Source organism: Muscardinus avellanarius, assembly GCF_963383645.1.
Source record: "Muscardinus avellanarius genome assembly, chromosome: 13".
Classification (NCBI taxonomy): Eukaryota; Metazoa; Chordata; class Mammalia; order Rodentia; family Gliridae; genus Muscardinus; species Muscardinus avellanarius.
The window spans coordinates 11,147,655-11,163,143 of NC_137799.1; the positions used below are offsets into that span (position 1 = coordinate 11,147,655).

The 15,489-nt window shown below is 42.4% G+C and overlaps 1 protein-coding gene across 2 annotated transcripts in view; it reads left to right on the forward strand.

Moving 5' to 3' along the window:
* SCAI (suppressor of cancer cell invasion) overlaps positions 1 to 15,489 on the forward strand; it is a gene marked incomplete at both ends in the record, with an annotated part of 122,552 nt that overhangs the window by 35,204 nt on the left and 71,859 nt on the right. The window lies entirely within an intron of this gene.

Consider the following 15,489-nt stretch of genomic DNA (forward strand, 5'->3'; position numbering starts at 1 on the left):
GGGCATTTTACCTCCGAGCAACACCCTAACCCTATTTTTTATTCTTTATTTTGAAACAGGGTCTCATTGAGTTGCAAAGCCTAAGTAGCTGAGGCTGTCCTTGAACTGTGATCCTTCTGTCTCAGCCTCCCAAATGCAGGGATTACAAGCATTCACCACTACGCCCAGCCTAGAATTCATTTTAAGTGTACAGAAGATGATTTCTGCCAGGGATGGTGGCACACACTTGTAATCCCAGTTCTTGAGGAGGCTGAGACAGTAGGATTGCAGGTCCCTTTGCAATTTAGTGAGACCCTATTTCCAAATAAGAAATTTAAAAATCAGATTAGGGGTATAACTTGGCGGTAGAATACCTCTGGATTCCATCCATAGAACCAAAAAGTAAAGAAAGAAAGAAATGATTTTGTGTGTGTGTGTGGTACTGGGGGAACAGTGTGAAAACAGGGTCTCACTAAATTGCTGAGAGCCTCACTAAGTAGCTGAGGCTGGCTTCGAACCTGTGCAATCCTCCTGTCTCAGTCTCCCAAGTGCTGGGATTACAAGCATGCGCCACCATGCCCAGCCAAGAAATGATTCTTGACTATGCTAATTTATTTTCTAGTTGTGGATTTTTCAAGAATCAACATGAAGTTGGGCATCGTGGTGCATGCTTATAATTCCAGTACTTGGGAGGCTGAGACAGGAGGATTGCAGGTTTATGGCCAGCCTCAGCTACTTAGTGAGGCTGTCTGCATAATTGAAAGACCATGTTTTAAAATAAAGAATAAAAAATAGGGTTAGGGGTGTAGCTCAAAGATAGAATACCCCTGGCCCCAGTTCTACAAAAAAGCAAAACAAGCCAGACGGTTGGTGCACACTTGTAATGCCAGTATGTGGGAGACTCAGACAGGAGGATCACAGGTTCAAAGCCAGCCTCAGCAACATAGGGAGGCTCTCACAAATCTAATGAAACACTGTTTCCAAATAAATAAAAATGGGCTAGGGATGTAACTTAGAGGTAGAATGCCTCTAGGTTCAATCCCCAGTACCAAAACAAAAATAAAGACACTGACCTGTAGCTTCAAGCAAATCCAGATAGAAATAGCTAGATCGCTGCTTTTTTTTTGGGGGGGGGGATGGTACTGGGGTTCCTGGAAGTCCTTCTACCTCCGGGCTACGCTCCCAGACCTATTTTTATACTTTTTTTTTTTTTTTTTTGAAACTGGGTCTCTTAAACCAGCGCGGCTGGCTTCAAACCTGCGCAATCCTCCTGTCTCTGCCTCCCAAGCGCAGGGATTACAAGCGTGCACCACCACGCCCGGCGAGATCTCTGCTTTTTCAAACTTAATCATACAGGTCATCCAGAGAACTTGTTAAAAGCAGGTTCTGGCTCAGTAGGCCTTGGGGGGCTGTTCTGCTTTCCTTATAAGCTCAGGGGTGATGCCGACGCGTCTTGTCCGCAGGTCTTGCACTGAGTGGTAAGAGACTGGACAATAATTACAGTATCCATTGTACTTTCATCTTTGTTTGGGTTACTCACCTCTGGGGCATGTTTTGGGCTGTTTAATTTGATCAGGGTTGAGTTGTACATTTTAAGCAGATTGGATTATGTAACCTTTTTTCTGCTTTCTCTCATATTCTCTAAAATTATAGTACTATATAGCTTAAGGTCTGTAGTTTTATGCTTTTCAAATGGATAAAAGAAGTGTCAGAAGCATCAAATTTTTTTAATTGAATCATTAAATCTTCAGCAAAATTGATTTATCTACTTGAGGCAGTCTGAATTAAATGCAGAGTATTGTTAACCAAATTCGTAATGAGACAAAAGACATTCTGTTGAAAATTATTACTAGATATGCGGCATATACTTAATCAGGGATTTTATGTTTTGCAGGACTGAGACTGTTTCAGATAAAAGGCATGTGTGTGTTAGAGCAGTGGTTCTTAGCTGGGGATGATTCTGCCTCCCAGTACTGGCCATGTCAGGAGATGTTTTTTGTTACGACAGGTGGGTTGGTCACGGTGCTATTGATAGCTAGTGGGTGGACATCCTACAGTGCCACAAACAATCCCTCATAACAGAGAATTATTACATCAAAAGGTCAGTAGCTCCAAGGTTGAGAAACCCTGTATTAAAGAATTTAACTCTAGGCATGGTCATCGTCGTCATCATTGTAATAGTAGTAGTACAGAAAATACAGAATATAATCTCCATATTGCCCCAATCAAATTTTAACCTTTATTAACATTTTAGGGGTTTTTTGGTTTAAGAAATATCACTGGGAAGACAGTGCAAAATCATTTTGAATTAAAACTATGAAGATAGTTCATAGATAAAAGTACTGAAATTCTTCCAAATCTTAGCACCGAGAAATATCCATCATTAACTGGAGGTGAATATTACCCCAGACATCGTGTGTGTGTGTGTGTGTGTGCGTGTGTGTGTGTGTGTGTGTGTGTGTGTGTGTGTGTGGTGTGCTAGGGATGGAACCCAGGGGTATTCTATTTTGAGCTATACCCCCAGCCCTATTTTGTTACTTTATTTGGAAATAGAATGTCACCAAGTTTCGAGGGCCTCAATAAATTGCTGAGTCTGGCTGCGAACCTGTGATCCTCCTGTCTCAGCCTCCCAAGTACTAGGATTATAAGTGTGAGCCACCGTATCTGGCTCCAAGACATCTTTGTATGTATATACACAGAAGAATTAAGAGAAATGCTTTTATAAAATTGGGACCATATTATAGATACACTAAGCCCCTCTCCCTTTTTTGTGGTACTGGGGATGAAACCCAGGGGCATTCTACATTTGAGCTACACCCCAAGCCTTATTTTTTTATTCTTTATTTTGAAACATGGTCTCACTGAGTTGCAAAGTGCCTCACGAAGTAGCTGAGGCTGTCCACGAACTGAGATCCTCCTGTCTCAGCCTCCCAAATGCTGAGATTACATGTGTGTGCTACCATGCCTGGTTGTAAAAAAAAAAAAAAAAAAAAAAAAAAAAAAACTTTTTAAGAAGCAGTTTACAGAAATTTAACAGAATGGAATAATTATTTTTTATTTATTCATCACCTAACTTTGACAATCATGAATTTCTCTCTAATTTTATTTCATCTAAATTCACACCCACTCACCTAATCCTGAGTATTTAAAAACAAATCCCAAACATCACATCATTTTATCTGTCAATATTTCGGTATGTGTTTCTAAAACATATGGACTCTTACTTCACCCACATACAGTTACTGATTTCTCTAGTCCCTTTTTTCTCTCTCTCTGCCTCTCCTGTCTATCTCGTGTTTTCTTTCGATTTTTTATCTAATGAGGTTACACATATGAGAGCATTAAGTCCACAAAGAAAGGAGAATAGATGTGACACAGGCCAAAGCAAAAAGCTAGCCTCCAAAAGTACCTTTTGCACATTTTGTTTTACCTTTCTAGAATGTCCTAATCTGTTTGGGTATGCCATGTAAAATGATGAAATGTATTTTTTTTTTTTGTTTTAGAACATTTATCTTTCAGATGGCCTTTCTTATCTTTCCAATGCTTTTCTGAGCCATCTTTCTGTTTTGCTGTAGCGGACCAGGAGCCGCCCTGCCGGCAGCCGTTCTCTAAATGCTGGGGAGCTTCTTGAGGGCAAGGACCTCATCTCCAGCTGGACGCCGGATGCCACTAGCATCCCCTCGGTATCTGTCAAACGTCTGCTAGCATTCGAGGGAATCGTGCCTCAGTATTGACTGGTATATCAATTAAAACTGGCATTTAGCAGTTATTTAAAATAAAACCATTTATTTAGAACAGAACTGAGTTCACTTATTAGGTGCCAGCACCTGCATAGAGGAGATGATTCAGATGTGCACATTTGGGACCGGCATTGATAGGTGGCCTCTGTACAAGGAGCCGAAACAGGAAGTTCTGCTTTCTCTGCCACATGTTCTTGTTTTCTTATATTTATTTATAGGGTAACCATATGTCCCAATTTGCCCGAAAAACAGCCTCAGTTTTTGCAGTCTTGATGTAATTATTAGTAATCCCTGCTTTTTTCCACAGAATTGTCCCAGTTTAGATGGTAAACTGAATGGTAATCCTACTTATATAATAACATTTAACATGTGCCAGACTCTCTTTTAAGTACTCCGCATACATTTTCATTTAATCTTCGTGACAGGCCTAAGAAGTAGGGACTATCATTATCCCCATTTTCCATATGAGGAAGTAGAGGTGCAAGTTAAATAACTCAGCTAAGCTTGTGCAGCTGCCTCCTCAAGGTCTCCAACGAGGCTGTCGGAGATCCAAGGACCTGGGGTCTCACTAAGTTGCTGAGAGCCTCAGTCCATAGCTGAGGCTGGCTTAGAACCTGTGCGATCCTCCTTTCTCAGCCTCCCAAGCCCGGGGATTAAGAGGTGAGCCACCACACCCAGACCTCTTTCATTCTTATTTAAAGGGCATTCCCACCTTTTGTGACCCTAACCTTCAAAGGAGGCCATCATCCCATGTTGCCCCATTTCATGTTGCTCCATTTCCGCCATGTACCCCTTAGCCATTCCCTCTCTTAATATCTTATAAAAAAGGACTGTAGAAGATCCTAGGACCTCTCTCTACAGTTGCTCTCACACTTTCAAGATGGCCCACGTTTCCCCTGAATATGTATCTTTGCTTTTCCCTGTTTCCAAATAAAGTATAAAATAGGTCTGGGAGTATAGCCTGGAGCTAGAAAGCCCCTGGGTTCCACCCCCAGTACCACCAAAAAAAAAAAAAAAAAAAAAAAATCCAAGGAGGAAGAGGGTGCAGGGCTCTTTAACAAGAAGGTGTGACTTTTTCTGGGATCTTTCCCTTGAGGCAAAAGGTGAAGCTCTCAGGGGATTTAATCTGGATTTAATTGCTTCAGGAATTTCCAATGTGTAGCCAGACCATTATGACTTAAAAGAATAAACAAGTAAGCACTGTTAAAAATGAAACTAGCACACGCTGGCTTAGGAGACCCTGTTTCCAAATAAAAATGCAAAAATAGGTCTGGGAGTGTAGCCCGGAGGTAGAAGGGCTTCCAGGAACCCCAGTACCACCAAAAAAAAAAAAAAAAAAAAAAAAATGAAACTAAAGATTATGAAGTTTTCTTAGGTTTTTTTGTTTTTTTGTGTGTGTGCTATTGGGGGTGGAACCCAGAGGCTTTCTGTTTCCCAAGTGATACCTCCAGCCTTATTTTTTATTCTTTATTTTGAAACAAGGTCTCACTAAGTTGCAGAGGGCCTCACCAAGTAGATGAGGCTGGCTGTGAACCTATGATCCTCCTGTCTCAGCCTCTCAAGTACTGGGATTACAAATGTGCGCCACCATGCCCCACCAGTTTTTTTAGATTTTTAAAACTGTATTTTTGTGGGGCATGGTGGTGCACACTTGTAATCCCAGCATTTGGGAGGCAGAGACTGGAGGATCGTGGTTCGCAGGCAGCCTCAGCTATTTAGTAAGGCCCTCTGCAACTCAGTGAGACCTTGTTTCAAAAAAATGAAGCTGGGCATATAGCCCGGAGGTAGAAAAGTCCCTGGGTTCCACCCCCAGTAGGAAGGAAGGAAGGAAGGAAGGAAAGAGAGAGAGAGAGAGAGATAGAATTTAAAAAAATTCAGGCTGGGGGTGTAACTGAGGTAGAATGCCCCTGGGTTCCACCAAAAAAAAAAACAAAAAACAAAAAACAAAAAAAAAAAAAACAAAAACACACACACACACACAAAGAAAACCAAACAAAAAAACCTATTTTTCTGCTGGGCGTGATGGCTCAGGCTTGTAATCCCTGCACTTGGGAGGCAGAGCCAGGAGTGTCGTGCAATTCGAAGCCAACCTCGCTGGTTTAAGAGACCCTGTTTCCCCCCAAAAAAAAAAAAAATAGGTCTGGGAGTATAGCCCGGAGGTAGAAGGGTTCCTTCCCCGGTACCACCAAAAAACAAACAAACAGACAAACAAACAAAACATAAAAAAACAATTTTTCTTTTCAATTTGTCTTCTACCTAAAATTTTATTTCTTCTACTCTACATCATTAGTACTTGGGAAGCTGATACCGGAGGATCATAGGTTCGTGGTCAGCTTCAGCAACTTAGTAAAGCCCTCCACAACTTAGTGAGACCCGGTTTCATAACAAAAATTAAAAAATAGAACCGGAGGTGTAACTCAGAGGTAGAAAACCCCAGGGTTCAATCCTTAATAACACACACACACACACACACACACACACACACACACACACACACTGTGCAAACTATTTTGGATACTAAATGGCAGAGCCAGGATTGCATGTGGATAGTTTGTTGCCAGTCCTCCAAACCACTCTGGCATTCTGCATCTGTGACAGTCCAGAATGCCCCTGTCCTTGCAGAATATACACAGACCAGCCGGGCGTGGTGGCGCAGGCTTGTAATCCCAGCACTTGGGAGGCTGAGACAGGAGGATCACACAGGTTCGAAGCCAGCCTCAGCTACTTAGTGAGGCTCTCAGCAACTTAGTGAGACCCTGTTTCCAAATAAAATATTTTTTAAAAAAGGTCTGGGAGTATAGCCCGGAGGTAGAAAGCCTCGGGGTTCCACCCCCAGTACCACCAAAAAAAAAAAAAAAAGAATATACACAGACCTACTAGGAGTCTCCTAACATAATCATTCTGCATATTTTTAGATTATAAATCTGGCTAAGTCTTGGGAATGTGAAGAATTTCTTTATCTTCACAAAATCCTTGTAGGTTTCTCCTGTGCCACCAGATGAGTGAGATTGCAGACTTTTTTTCTCAGCAGATTGAACACTCACCTTTTCTAAGGCATATAATACCAGCTATTTGGCATTTCCTCAGACACTCTCAAGTGACAAACCTCTCCATATTTTGGAGTGTTCCCCTTCTCTGCCATAGGCATTTCTGACCACCTTTGGTATCTTCCATTCATTCACATGCTTGGTAGCACATACCTGTCATCTCAGTGAATCTGGAAGCTGAGGTGGGAGGATTGCTAATTCAAAACCTTCCTGAACAATTTAGTAAGACCCTGTCTCAAAAGAAAGTAAAAAGTGGAATGTAGCTCATTGGTAGAGGACCACTGAGTCTAATCTGCAGTTCCTCTTCTTGCCAAAAATAAATTGATGAATACATTCACACAGGCACAGCCCAGGCATCTGGGACAGACCCTGCCCTATCCAAGCACACAGCCTTTTCACAACCTTGGGTCAGTTCCTATTTGGGAGTTGTCTGGCAACCATGTCCAAAGCACTGACATGGGGTCCTTTGAGGAAAAATCATTTCATACAACTAGTAACTTCCAGTTTAGTGCGTGCATAAGGACTGTGCACAGAAAACCATGATGTAAGTTAACCCGGTGTCATGAGAGACTAAGAGTTCAGAGAAAACTGTTCTTGACAGGGGGATCCAGAAAGGTTGTGTAGAGGCGGTGGCACTTTTAATCACTTTAACCCATTTTGTCCCATTGTCCCACATGTGGCACACCTGTAAAAACTTAAGTATATGATACATAATTATATGACATTTAATAGGTTATATGAGAATATAATTCGATTCTAACTACATAGTAGAATAGAATTATAATATTAGCATAGTGACATACACAAGCTCTTGGTTATGGTTCCCACTCTTGTCATGCACCAGTGTCAGTTTCGTTGCAGTATTTGCAGAATTGAGATCTTGAGACTTAATGAATTAACGGCTTCTACGCTGACTACTTCAGGTCAGGTCTCAAGTGTGCCCCGTGCAGCGGCTCGCAGAGGAGTGGGGCGTGACCGTCCTCCAGCTGAGGACTGGGGAGCGTGGCACGTGGTCCTCTGGAGGACTCCTGGCCAGCAGTCCTGTCTTGCTCTTCTGATGCCATCATGATCCTTGTGCACGTTTTGACCCTGTCGCAGCAGGGGCAGGTGATGAAGCTCTGCAGCAGCTGACCTCCTAACGTCAGCCGATACCCAGAATGTCTTTTTTCCTAATGAAAACATCGTCTACTTTTATTACAATATAATTACGTTTTGGTTTTTACTCTTTTACTTGATATCTTAATAAGAAAATGATTACATTTGACTAGAACTTATCATAGTGGTCTGCTAAGATAAGGCGATGTTCATTATTCTTGCTTTACAAATGAGGAAGCTCAAGTTAGATTGAACTGTGAGCTGTGTGATTTGGGGAAGAAGAGCACAATTTTTTTGTGTGTATGTGTGTGTCTTGGGGATCAAAACCAAGCCCTAGCATGTTAGGTAAGCACTGTACCACTGAGCTACATTTCCAGCCTTAAAACCGCATATTTGAGCCGGGCGTAGTGGCGCATGCTTGTAATCCCCGTGCTTGGGAGGCTGAGACAGGAGGATCGCACGGGTTCGAAGCCAGCCTCAGGTACTTAGTGAGGCCCTGTTTCCAAATAAAATATAAAAAAGGTCTGGGCGTATAGCCCAGAGGTAGAAAGCCCCTGGGTTCCACCCCCAGTACCACCAAAAAATAATAGTAATAAACACCTCATGTTTGAGGCTTGGCTCTTCAGAATTCAAATCCAGTGTATCACACCGCCTTATTTTAATTGATTACATTAATCACTATCAGGGTAAAGAAAATCATGAAAGTTGTGGTCATCTCACATCATAACCTCTTTTTAAAATCCTGGCTGGAGCTTGTGATCTCTCTGCCTCAGACTCCCGAGCAACTGGGATTACAAGTGTGTGTAACCACACCTTATCCTTCAAATGCCATCTATAAGTGCCATGTCGCTACAGTAAATAGCGGCATACGGTGGACACTTCTGTAAAGATATACAAGTGGCCACCTGAAAAGATGCTCAGCATCACTCATCCAAGCCACGGTGAGACGCCACCTCCTGTGACCATGCCACATAGTGACCGTGCGGAAAGGCTGGAACTGTCGCACATTGCTTAGGGTATGGAAAATGGAAAAGACTAAAAATAGAATCTCCATATGACCCAGCAATTCCATTCTTTTTCTTTCTTTCTTTCTTCTCTTTTCTTTTCTTTCTTTTTTTTTTTTTTTGATACTGGGGATTGAACCCAGGGGCAGTCTACCTCAAAGCTACACCCCCAGCCCTGTTTTTCATTATTTTGAAATAAGTTGTGGAGGGTCTTACAGCTGAGGCTGGCCATAAACCTGCAATCCTCCTATCTCAGCCTCCCAAATACTGGAATTACAAGGGTGCGTTACTATGCCCGGCTCAGCAATTCCATTTATAAATATTTACCTGAAAGAATTCAAAGCAGGGTCTGGAAGAGATGTAAACCCATGTTCATAACAGCATTACTTACAAAACTCAAAATGAAAACCAAGCCAGGCATGGTGGCTCACGCTTGTAATCTCAGTACTTGGGAGGCTGAAACAGGAAAACTGCAGTATAGAATTTCAGTTTTATAAGACGAAAAGGGTCACAGTCATGTCACTTTAATATTACTAATTTCAGCCGGACATAGTGGTGCACATTTATAATCCCAGCATTTGGGAGGCTAAGACAGGAGGAATGCGGTTCATGGACAACCTCAGCTACTTAAAAAAAGAAAGAAAAGAAAAGAAAACTGGTTGTGGTGGCATATGCTTGTAATCCCAGTACTTGGGAGCCTGGGACAGAAGAATCGCAAGTTAACACCAGACTCAGCTACTCAGTAAGGCCCTTCTCAACTTAATGAAACCCTGTTTCAAAATTAAGAATAAAGAAATAGGGCTAGGGATGTAGCTTGAAGATAAAATGCCCCTCAGTTTCACTTCCTGTACCACTTAAAAAAAAAAAAAAGAGAAGAGGTCGAAGAGATTGATAATAGTGATGGCTACATAGCACTATGAATGTTTTTAAATTATCAAGATGGTAAATTTTATGTGTGTATTTTACTGTAATCAAAAAATGGTTAAGAAATAGTCATAGGAATAAATTTTTAAAAGCTATTTTTCTCTATTTTTGCATTTTTAATTTTATTCCTTCATCTTTTTTTTTTTACATTTTAGCATTTGCATTTTTATTTTTATTTTTATTTTTTTGGTGCTGGGGATTGAACCCAGGGTCTTCATACATGTTAAGCATGCACACTCTACCACTAAGCTATACCTCTTGCCCCACAATTTATTATTTTTTTAAGGGTAATTATTCCTTCATTTATGCTCTTAATTATTAAACATTTCTTTTGCTTGATTTTTTTTCCTTTGTGGTGCTGGGGATAGAACCCAGTAGCATTCTACCTCTGAGCCACATATTCAGCTCATTTTATTTTTTATTTAGAATCAGGTTTTTCCAGAGTTGCTCAGAGCCTTGCTAAATCATGCTCTTCCTGTCTCAGCCTCCCAGGAATTGGGATTTCAGGTGTGTGCCATCATGCTCAGCACTGGGTGTAGCAGGTGCATGTGTACCTGCTGCCCTTAGTGGAGCATTAGTCCCTGGCCCTGAATCACACGCCTGTTCAGTCAGCTTGGAGGGGCCTCCCTGCCTCCTCGTGGGCTGCGCTTGAGAAGCTGCGTGCAGTAGGTGGTGTTGCTTTGACTGTGCTTAACCAGTGCTTGCCTTGTGCTGTTCACCCGTTGTGTGCTTTCTTCTTCTCCTCCTCTCTTCTTCCTCCTCTTTCTTCCTTTTGTCTTTCTCTCCTTTCACCACAGACCTTGCTGTTAGCTGTGCAGTGTCTCATTTGAATTAATACCGAAATTTGGATATTTGTGTGTATTAGATAAACACATCGCTTTCCATATTTGGCAGGCAAAGTACCTTTTTAGTCTCTTGGACAATATTTTACAAATGGCCTTCTGGCTGTTCATCCCTGCTGCATTATGCCCTAACTCCTTTGGCTTCTTTTTCTTAAACTTTCTTTGCCCTCATGTTATTAGTCAGTTTCCTTATAGGTTTTTTGTTTGTTTGTTTGTTTGTTTTGATTTTTGTTTTTTACTGAGGATCACACCCAAGACCTTCTTAATGCTAAATGCGTACTTTACCACTGAGCTCCACTCCCAGCCCATTTCTTTACACACTGATCCATGATAACTTGGTTATTATAACATGTAATTTAACTTCAGTAGCATTTTGGAATATGCCAGAGAAATTGCTTCTAGAAAAACAGTTTGTGCATAATTCACAATAATTGTGTGCCACACTCCTTGCTGCACGGAGACGCCTCGCACTCTGGTAAGGACCAGCTTTTGGAGCTCCGTCACTCATTCATATTAGAGGAGACCATCTGCACACACATTGCTTCTTTCTGCTTTTACACCAAATATGGCAAACCTCATTGCCCACGCACCCTCTCCCTCCCTCCCTCCCCCCCCTGCTTTTTTGTATTACTTAATTTTTGTTGTATTTTAGTACCTTTATAACCATTTTATAACTAACAATTTTAGACTATTTTGGTGGTACTGGGGTTCCTGGAAACCTTTCTACCTCGGAGCTACACTCCCAGACCTATTTTTATTTTTATTTTTTTTGTGTGTGTGGGTTTGGGGATGGAACCCAGGGGCATTTGACCTCTGAGCTACACCCATTACCCCATTTTTTATTCTTTTTTTATTTTGAAACAGGGTCTCACTGAGTTGCAGAGGGCCTCACTAAGTATCTGAGGCTGTCCACGAACCATGATCCTCCGGTCTCAGCCTCCCAAATGCTGGGATTACAAGCATGCACCACCACGCCTGGCTTTTAGACTATATTTTACAGAGCAACTTAATACCTATTAGTTCATTTCATTGTCCAATAGTCGTATGAAATAAATATTACTAATATTACATTTTTACAGCTGAGAAAAATTTGATACTCTTATGTTTATGCATAATTATAGATCCATTCCATCTCTTTATATGTCTTACTAAAATCTGACCTCATGCCAGGCATGATGGTGCATGCCTATAATCCCAGTACGTTGGAGACTGGGACAGGAGGATCACAGATTTGAGGCCAGCCTCAACAACCCTCATCAATTTAGCAAGACATTGTTTCAAAGGAAAAATTTTAAAAGGGCTAGGTTAGAGGTATAGCTCAGAGGTAGCATGTCCCTTGGTTCAACCCCCAGCATTAAAAAGAAAGAAAGAAAGAAAGAAAGAAAGAAAGAAAGAAAGAAAGGAAGGAAGAAAGAAAAGCAGGCCAGGAATAATTAGTAGCACACACCTATAAACCCAGCACTTAGGAGGCTGAGACAGGAAGATTGCAGGTTTGAGGCTAACTTCAGCAGTTTAGGGAGACCTCATTTCAAAATAAAAAGGGCTAGGGGTATAGCTAGGAGGTAGCATTGCTCCTGGATTCAAACCCCAGTACAAAAAAATGAATAATAAAATGAAAGCTAAGCCGAGTATGGTGGAGCACGCTTGCAATCTCAGTACTTGAGAGGTGAAGACAGGAGAATCACAGGTTTGTCACCAGATTCAACAACTTAGTGAGACCCTGTTTCAGAATAAAAAGATGCCGGGCGTGGTGGTGCACACTTGTAATCCCATATTTGGGAGGCTGAGACTGGAGGATCACAGTTCGCAGACAGCCTCAGCTACTTAGTGAGGCCCTCTGCAACTTAGACCCTGTCTCAAAATAAAGAATAAAAAGTAGGGCAGGGGGTGTAGCTCAGAGGTGGAATGCCCCTGGGTTTAATCCCCAGTGCCAAAAAAAAAAAAAGAATAAAAAATAAAGTAGAGTTGGGGGTGTAGCTCAGCTGTAGAAGCCTCCTGAGTTCAATCCCCAGTGCTACACACACAAAAAAAATTAATAAGAAAATGATATTTTTTGCCGGGCGTGGTGGCGCACGCTTGTAATCCCCGCGCTTGGGAGGCAGAGACAGGAGGATCGCGCGGGTTCGAAGCCAGCCGCGCGCGCTGGCTTAGGAGACCCTGTTTCCAAATAAAAATGTAAAAATAGGTCTGGGAGTGTAGCCCGGAGGTAGAAGGGCTTCCAGGAACCCCAGTGCCACCAAAAAAAAAAAAAAAAAGAAAGAAAATGATATTTTTTAGCATGTGATTTCTATGAAGACCTCCTCTTTTGGGATGAGAATACATTTTTCATTATAGTTTTATTTCCTGCGTACTTCCATAGTTTTGTCAGCCTGCTTTGCTTGAATCTAATCTCAGGGATCGTTAGAATTTTTCGAAGCATCGTTGACTGTGGAGTAATAAGAACAGTGATACACTTGATGTAGTGTTCAAGCTCCCTTCACACCTAATAATCTCATTTTTATTTTCGCTACAGTTTTTCCAGGTTGGCAGGCCAGGTGTAAACTGCTGCTTTTTGTGGATTGACTGAGGCGTTGGCTAAAGCTTTTGTTCTCCGTCGTGTAACCAGTAAGTGTTAGGACAGGAGTGCTGGGCCCCGTGCTCCCCAGGTCACCCCACTGCCACTGGGACTCTGCTCTGCGACCCTGTTTAATGTGATCAGACATGCCATTTTCTCTCCAGATTTTCTTGAAGCTTTCATTTTGTGAACCACTTGTTCAGAATTAAATTAAATTAAATTGCTCTGTTGAAAGACTTCCTGTAAAAAGAAACGGTGCACAGGGTGGCAGGCAGGTGAGTAACGGGGAGAGTCTGTATGCAGCACCAGTTGTGAGCAGTTGTCCTCACTCGGGGCCATTTTGTAGCCTGTGCTGGGACTCCATGTATCGTGGACCTGTGCACTTGTTCCTGGGCCCGCTGCAACAGAGGAAGGGACCCTGAACGCTGTGAGTCTTCAGAGAAATGCAAACTAAAGCTAAAATAGAAATGACCAACTGCGGAGGTTAAAATGAAAGACCAGGAGGCGAGAGTCCAGAATGCAGGTGCTGCAGAGCTGCTTCCGTCGGCAGGCTGGGGACCGGCCTGCTATTGTGGCTCCGTGAGCTTCTGGTGCTTGTCGCAGACCTGGGAGTCCTTGGCTTGCGCTCACATAATTCCAGTCTGCCCCTCGTCTTCACGTGGCTGTCTTCCCTCTGCACGTGTCTCCACGTGGCTCCCTCTCATGCTCTCTATGTCTCTTTTCTGAGAACAGCCATCCCATCGAATATAAGGCCCACTCCACTGTGTCTGTAAGACCTGATTTCCAAATCAGATCACGTTCACAGGTACCAGAGATTAGGACTTTAACATATCTTTTTGAAAGAGAAAATTCACAACTATATATCCATATATAGTCCACATTTTATTTTTTTGTGGTACTAGGGGTGGAACCCAGGGATGTTCTACCTCTGGGCTATATTCTCAGATGTAGTTTATGTTTTATTTGGAAACAGGGTCTCACTAAGTTGCTGAGAGCCTTACTAAGTAGTTGAGGCTGGCTTTGAACCTGCACAATCCTCCTGTCTCAGCTCCCAAGCGCCGGATTACAAGCATCTCCATTGTCTGGAGTCCCCCTGGTATCCCAATGCTCCCTAGTTTGCGCATAGTAGAGAAAACATAATTAGGGTAGTGCTTACTTTTTTTTTTTTTTTTGCGGGTATGGGGATGGAACTCACGGGCATTCGACCTCCGGGATATACCCCCTGCCCTATTTTTTATTCTTTATTTTGAAACAGGGTCTCACTAAGTTGCAAAAGGCCTCACTAAGTAGCTGAGGCTGTCCGCGAACCGTGATCCTCCGGTCTCAGCCTCCTGAATGCTGGGATTACAACTTGCGCCACCATGCCCAGCTTACTGTTTTTTTTTTTTTTTTTTTTTTTGTACTGGGGGAACCCAGGAGCTTTCTATCTCCGGGCTATACTCCCAGACCTATCTATTTTTAATATTTTATTTGGAAACAGGGTCTGGCTTAGTGCTTACATGTGTGTGTGTGTGTGTGTGTGTGTGTGTGTGTGTGTGTGTGTGTTTTGGTAGCACTGGGGGGGTGGAATCCAGAGGCTTTCTACCTCCGAGCTATACTCCCAGACCTATTTTATATTTTTTATTTGTAAACAGGGTCTCACTAAGTTGCTGAGAACCTCACTAAGTAGCTGAGGCTGGCTTCGAACCTGCGCGATCCTCCTGTCTCAGCCTCCCAAGCGCAGGGATTACAAGCATGCGCCACCACGCCTGGCTACTTTTGTTGGTTTTGCTTTTTGGTGGTACTGGGGTTCCTGGAAACCCTTCTATCTCCGGGCTACAATCCCAGACCGATTTTTATACTTTTTTTTAATACCTGGAAACAGGGTCTCTTTCTTAAGTCAGCACAGCTGGCTTTGAACTTGTGCGATCCTCCTGTCTCTGCTTCCCAAACCCAGGGATTACAAGCATACACCACCTCGCCTGGCTAGTGTTTACTTTTAAAGAGACAGGAAGTAATTAAAAGAGATGCTAGCAATATTGTAACTCCCTGGTGTACCACATATTAAAAAAAAGTAGAGGCGGACATGGTGATATTGTTTTTTGTGTATTGTGTAGGTAGGGAATCAATATTTGTTTTTTCTTTTAATTAATTAATTTATTTATTGTGGTGCTGGGGATGTAACACAGTGGCATTGTACCTTCAAGTTATACTCCCCAGCCCAGTTTTTATTCTTTATTTTGAAATAGGGTCTCAATAAGTTGCAGAGGGCCTCACTAAGTAGCTGAGGATGGCCAGGAACCTGAAATCCTCCCAAGTACTAGG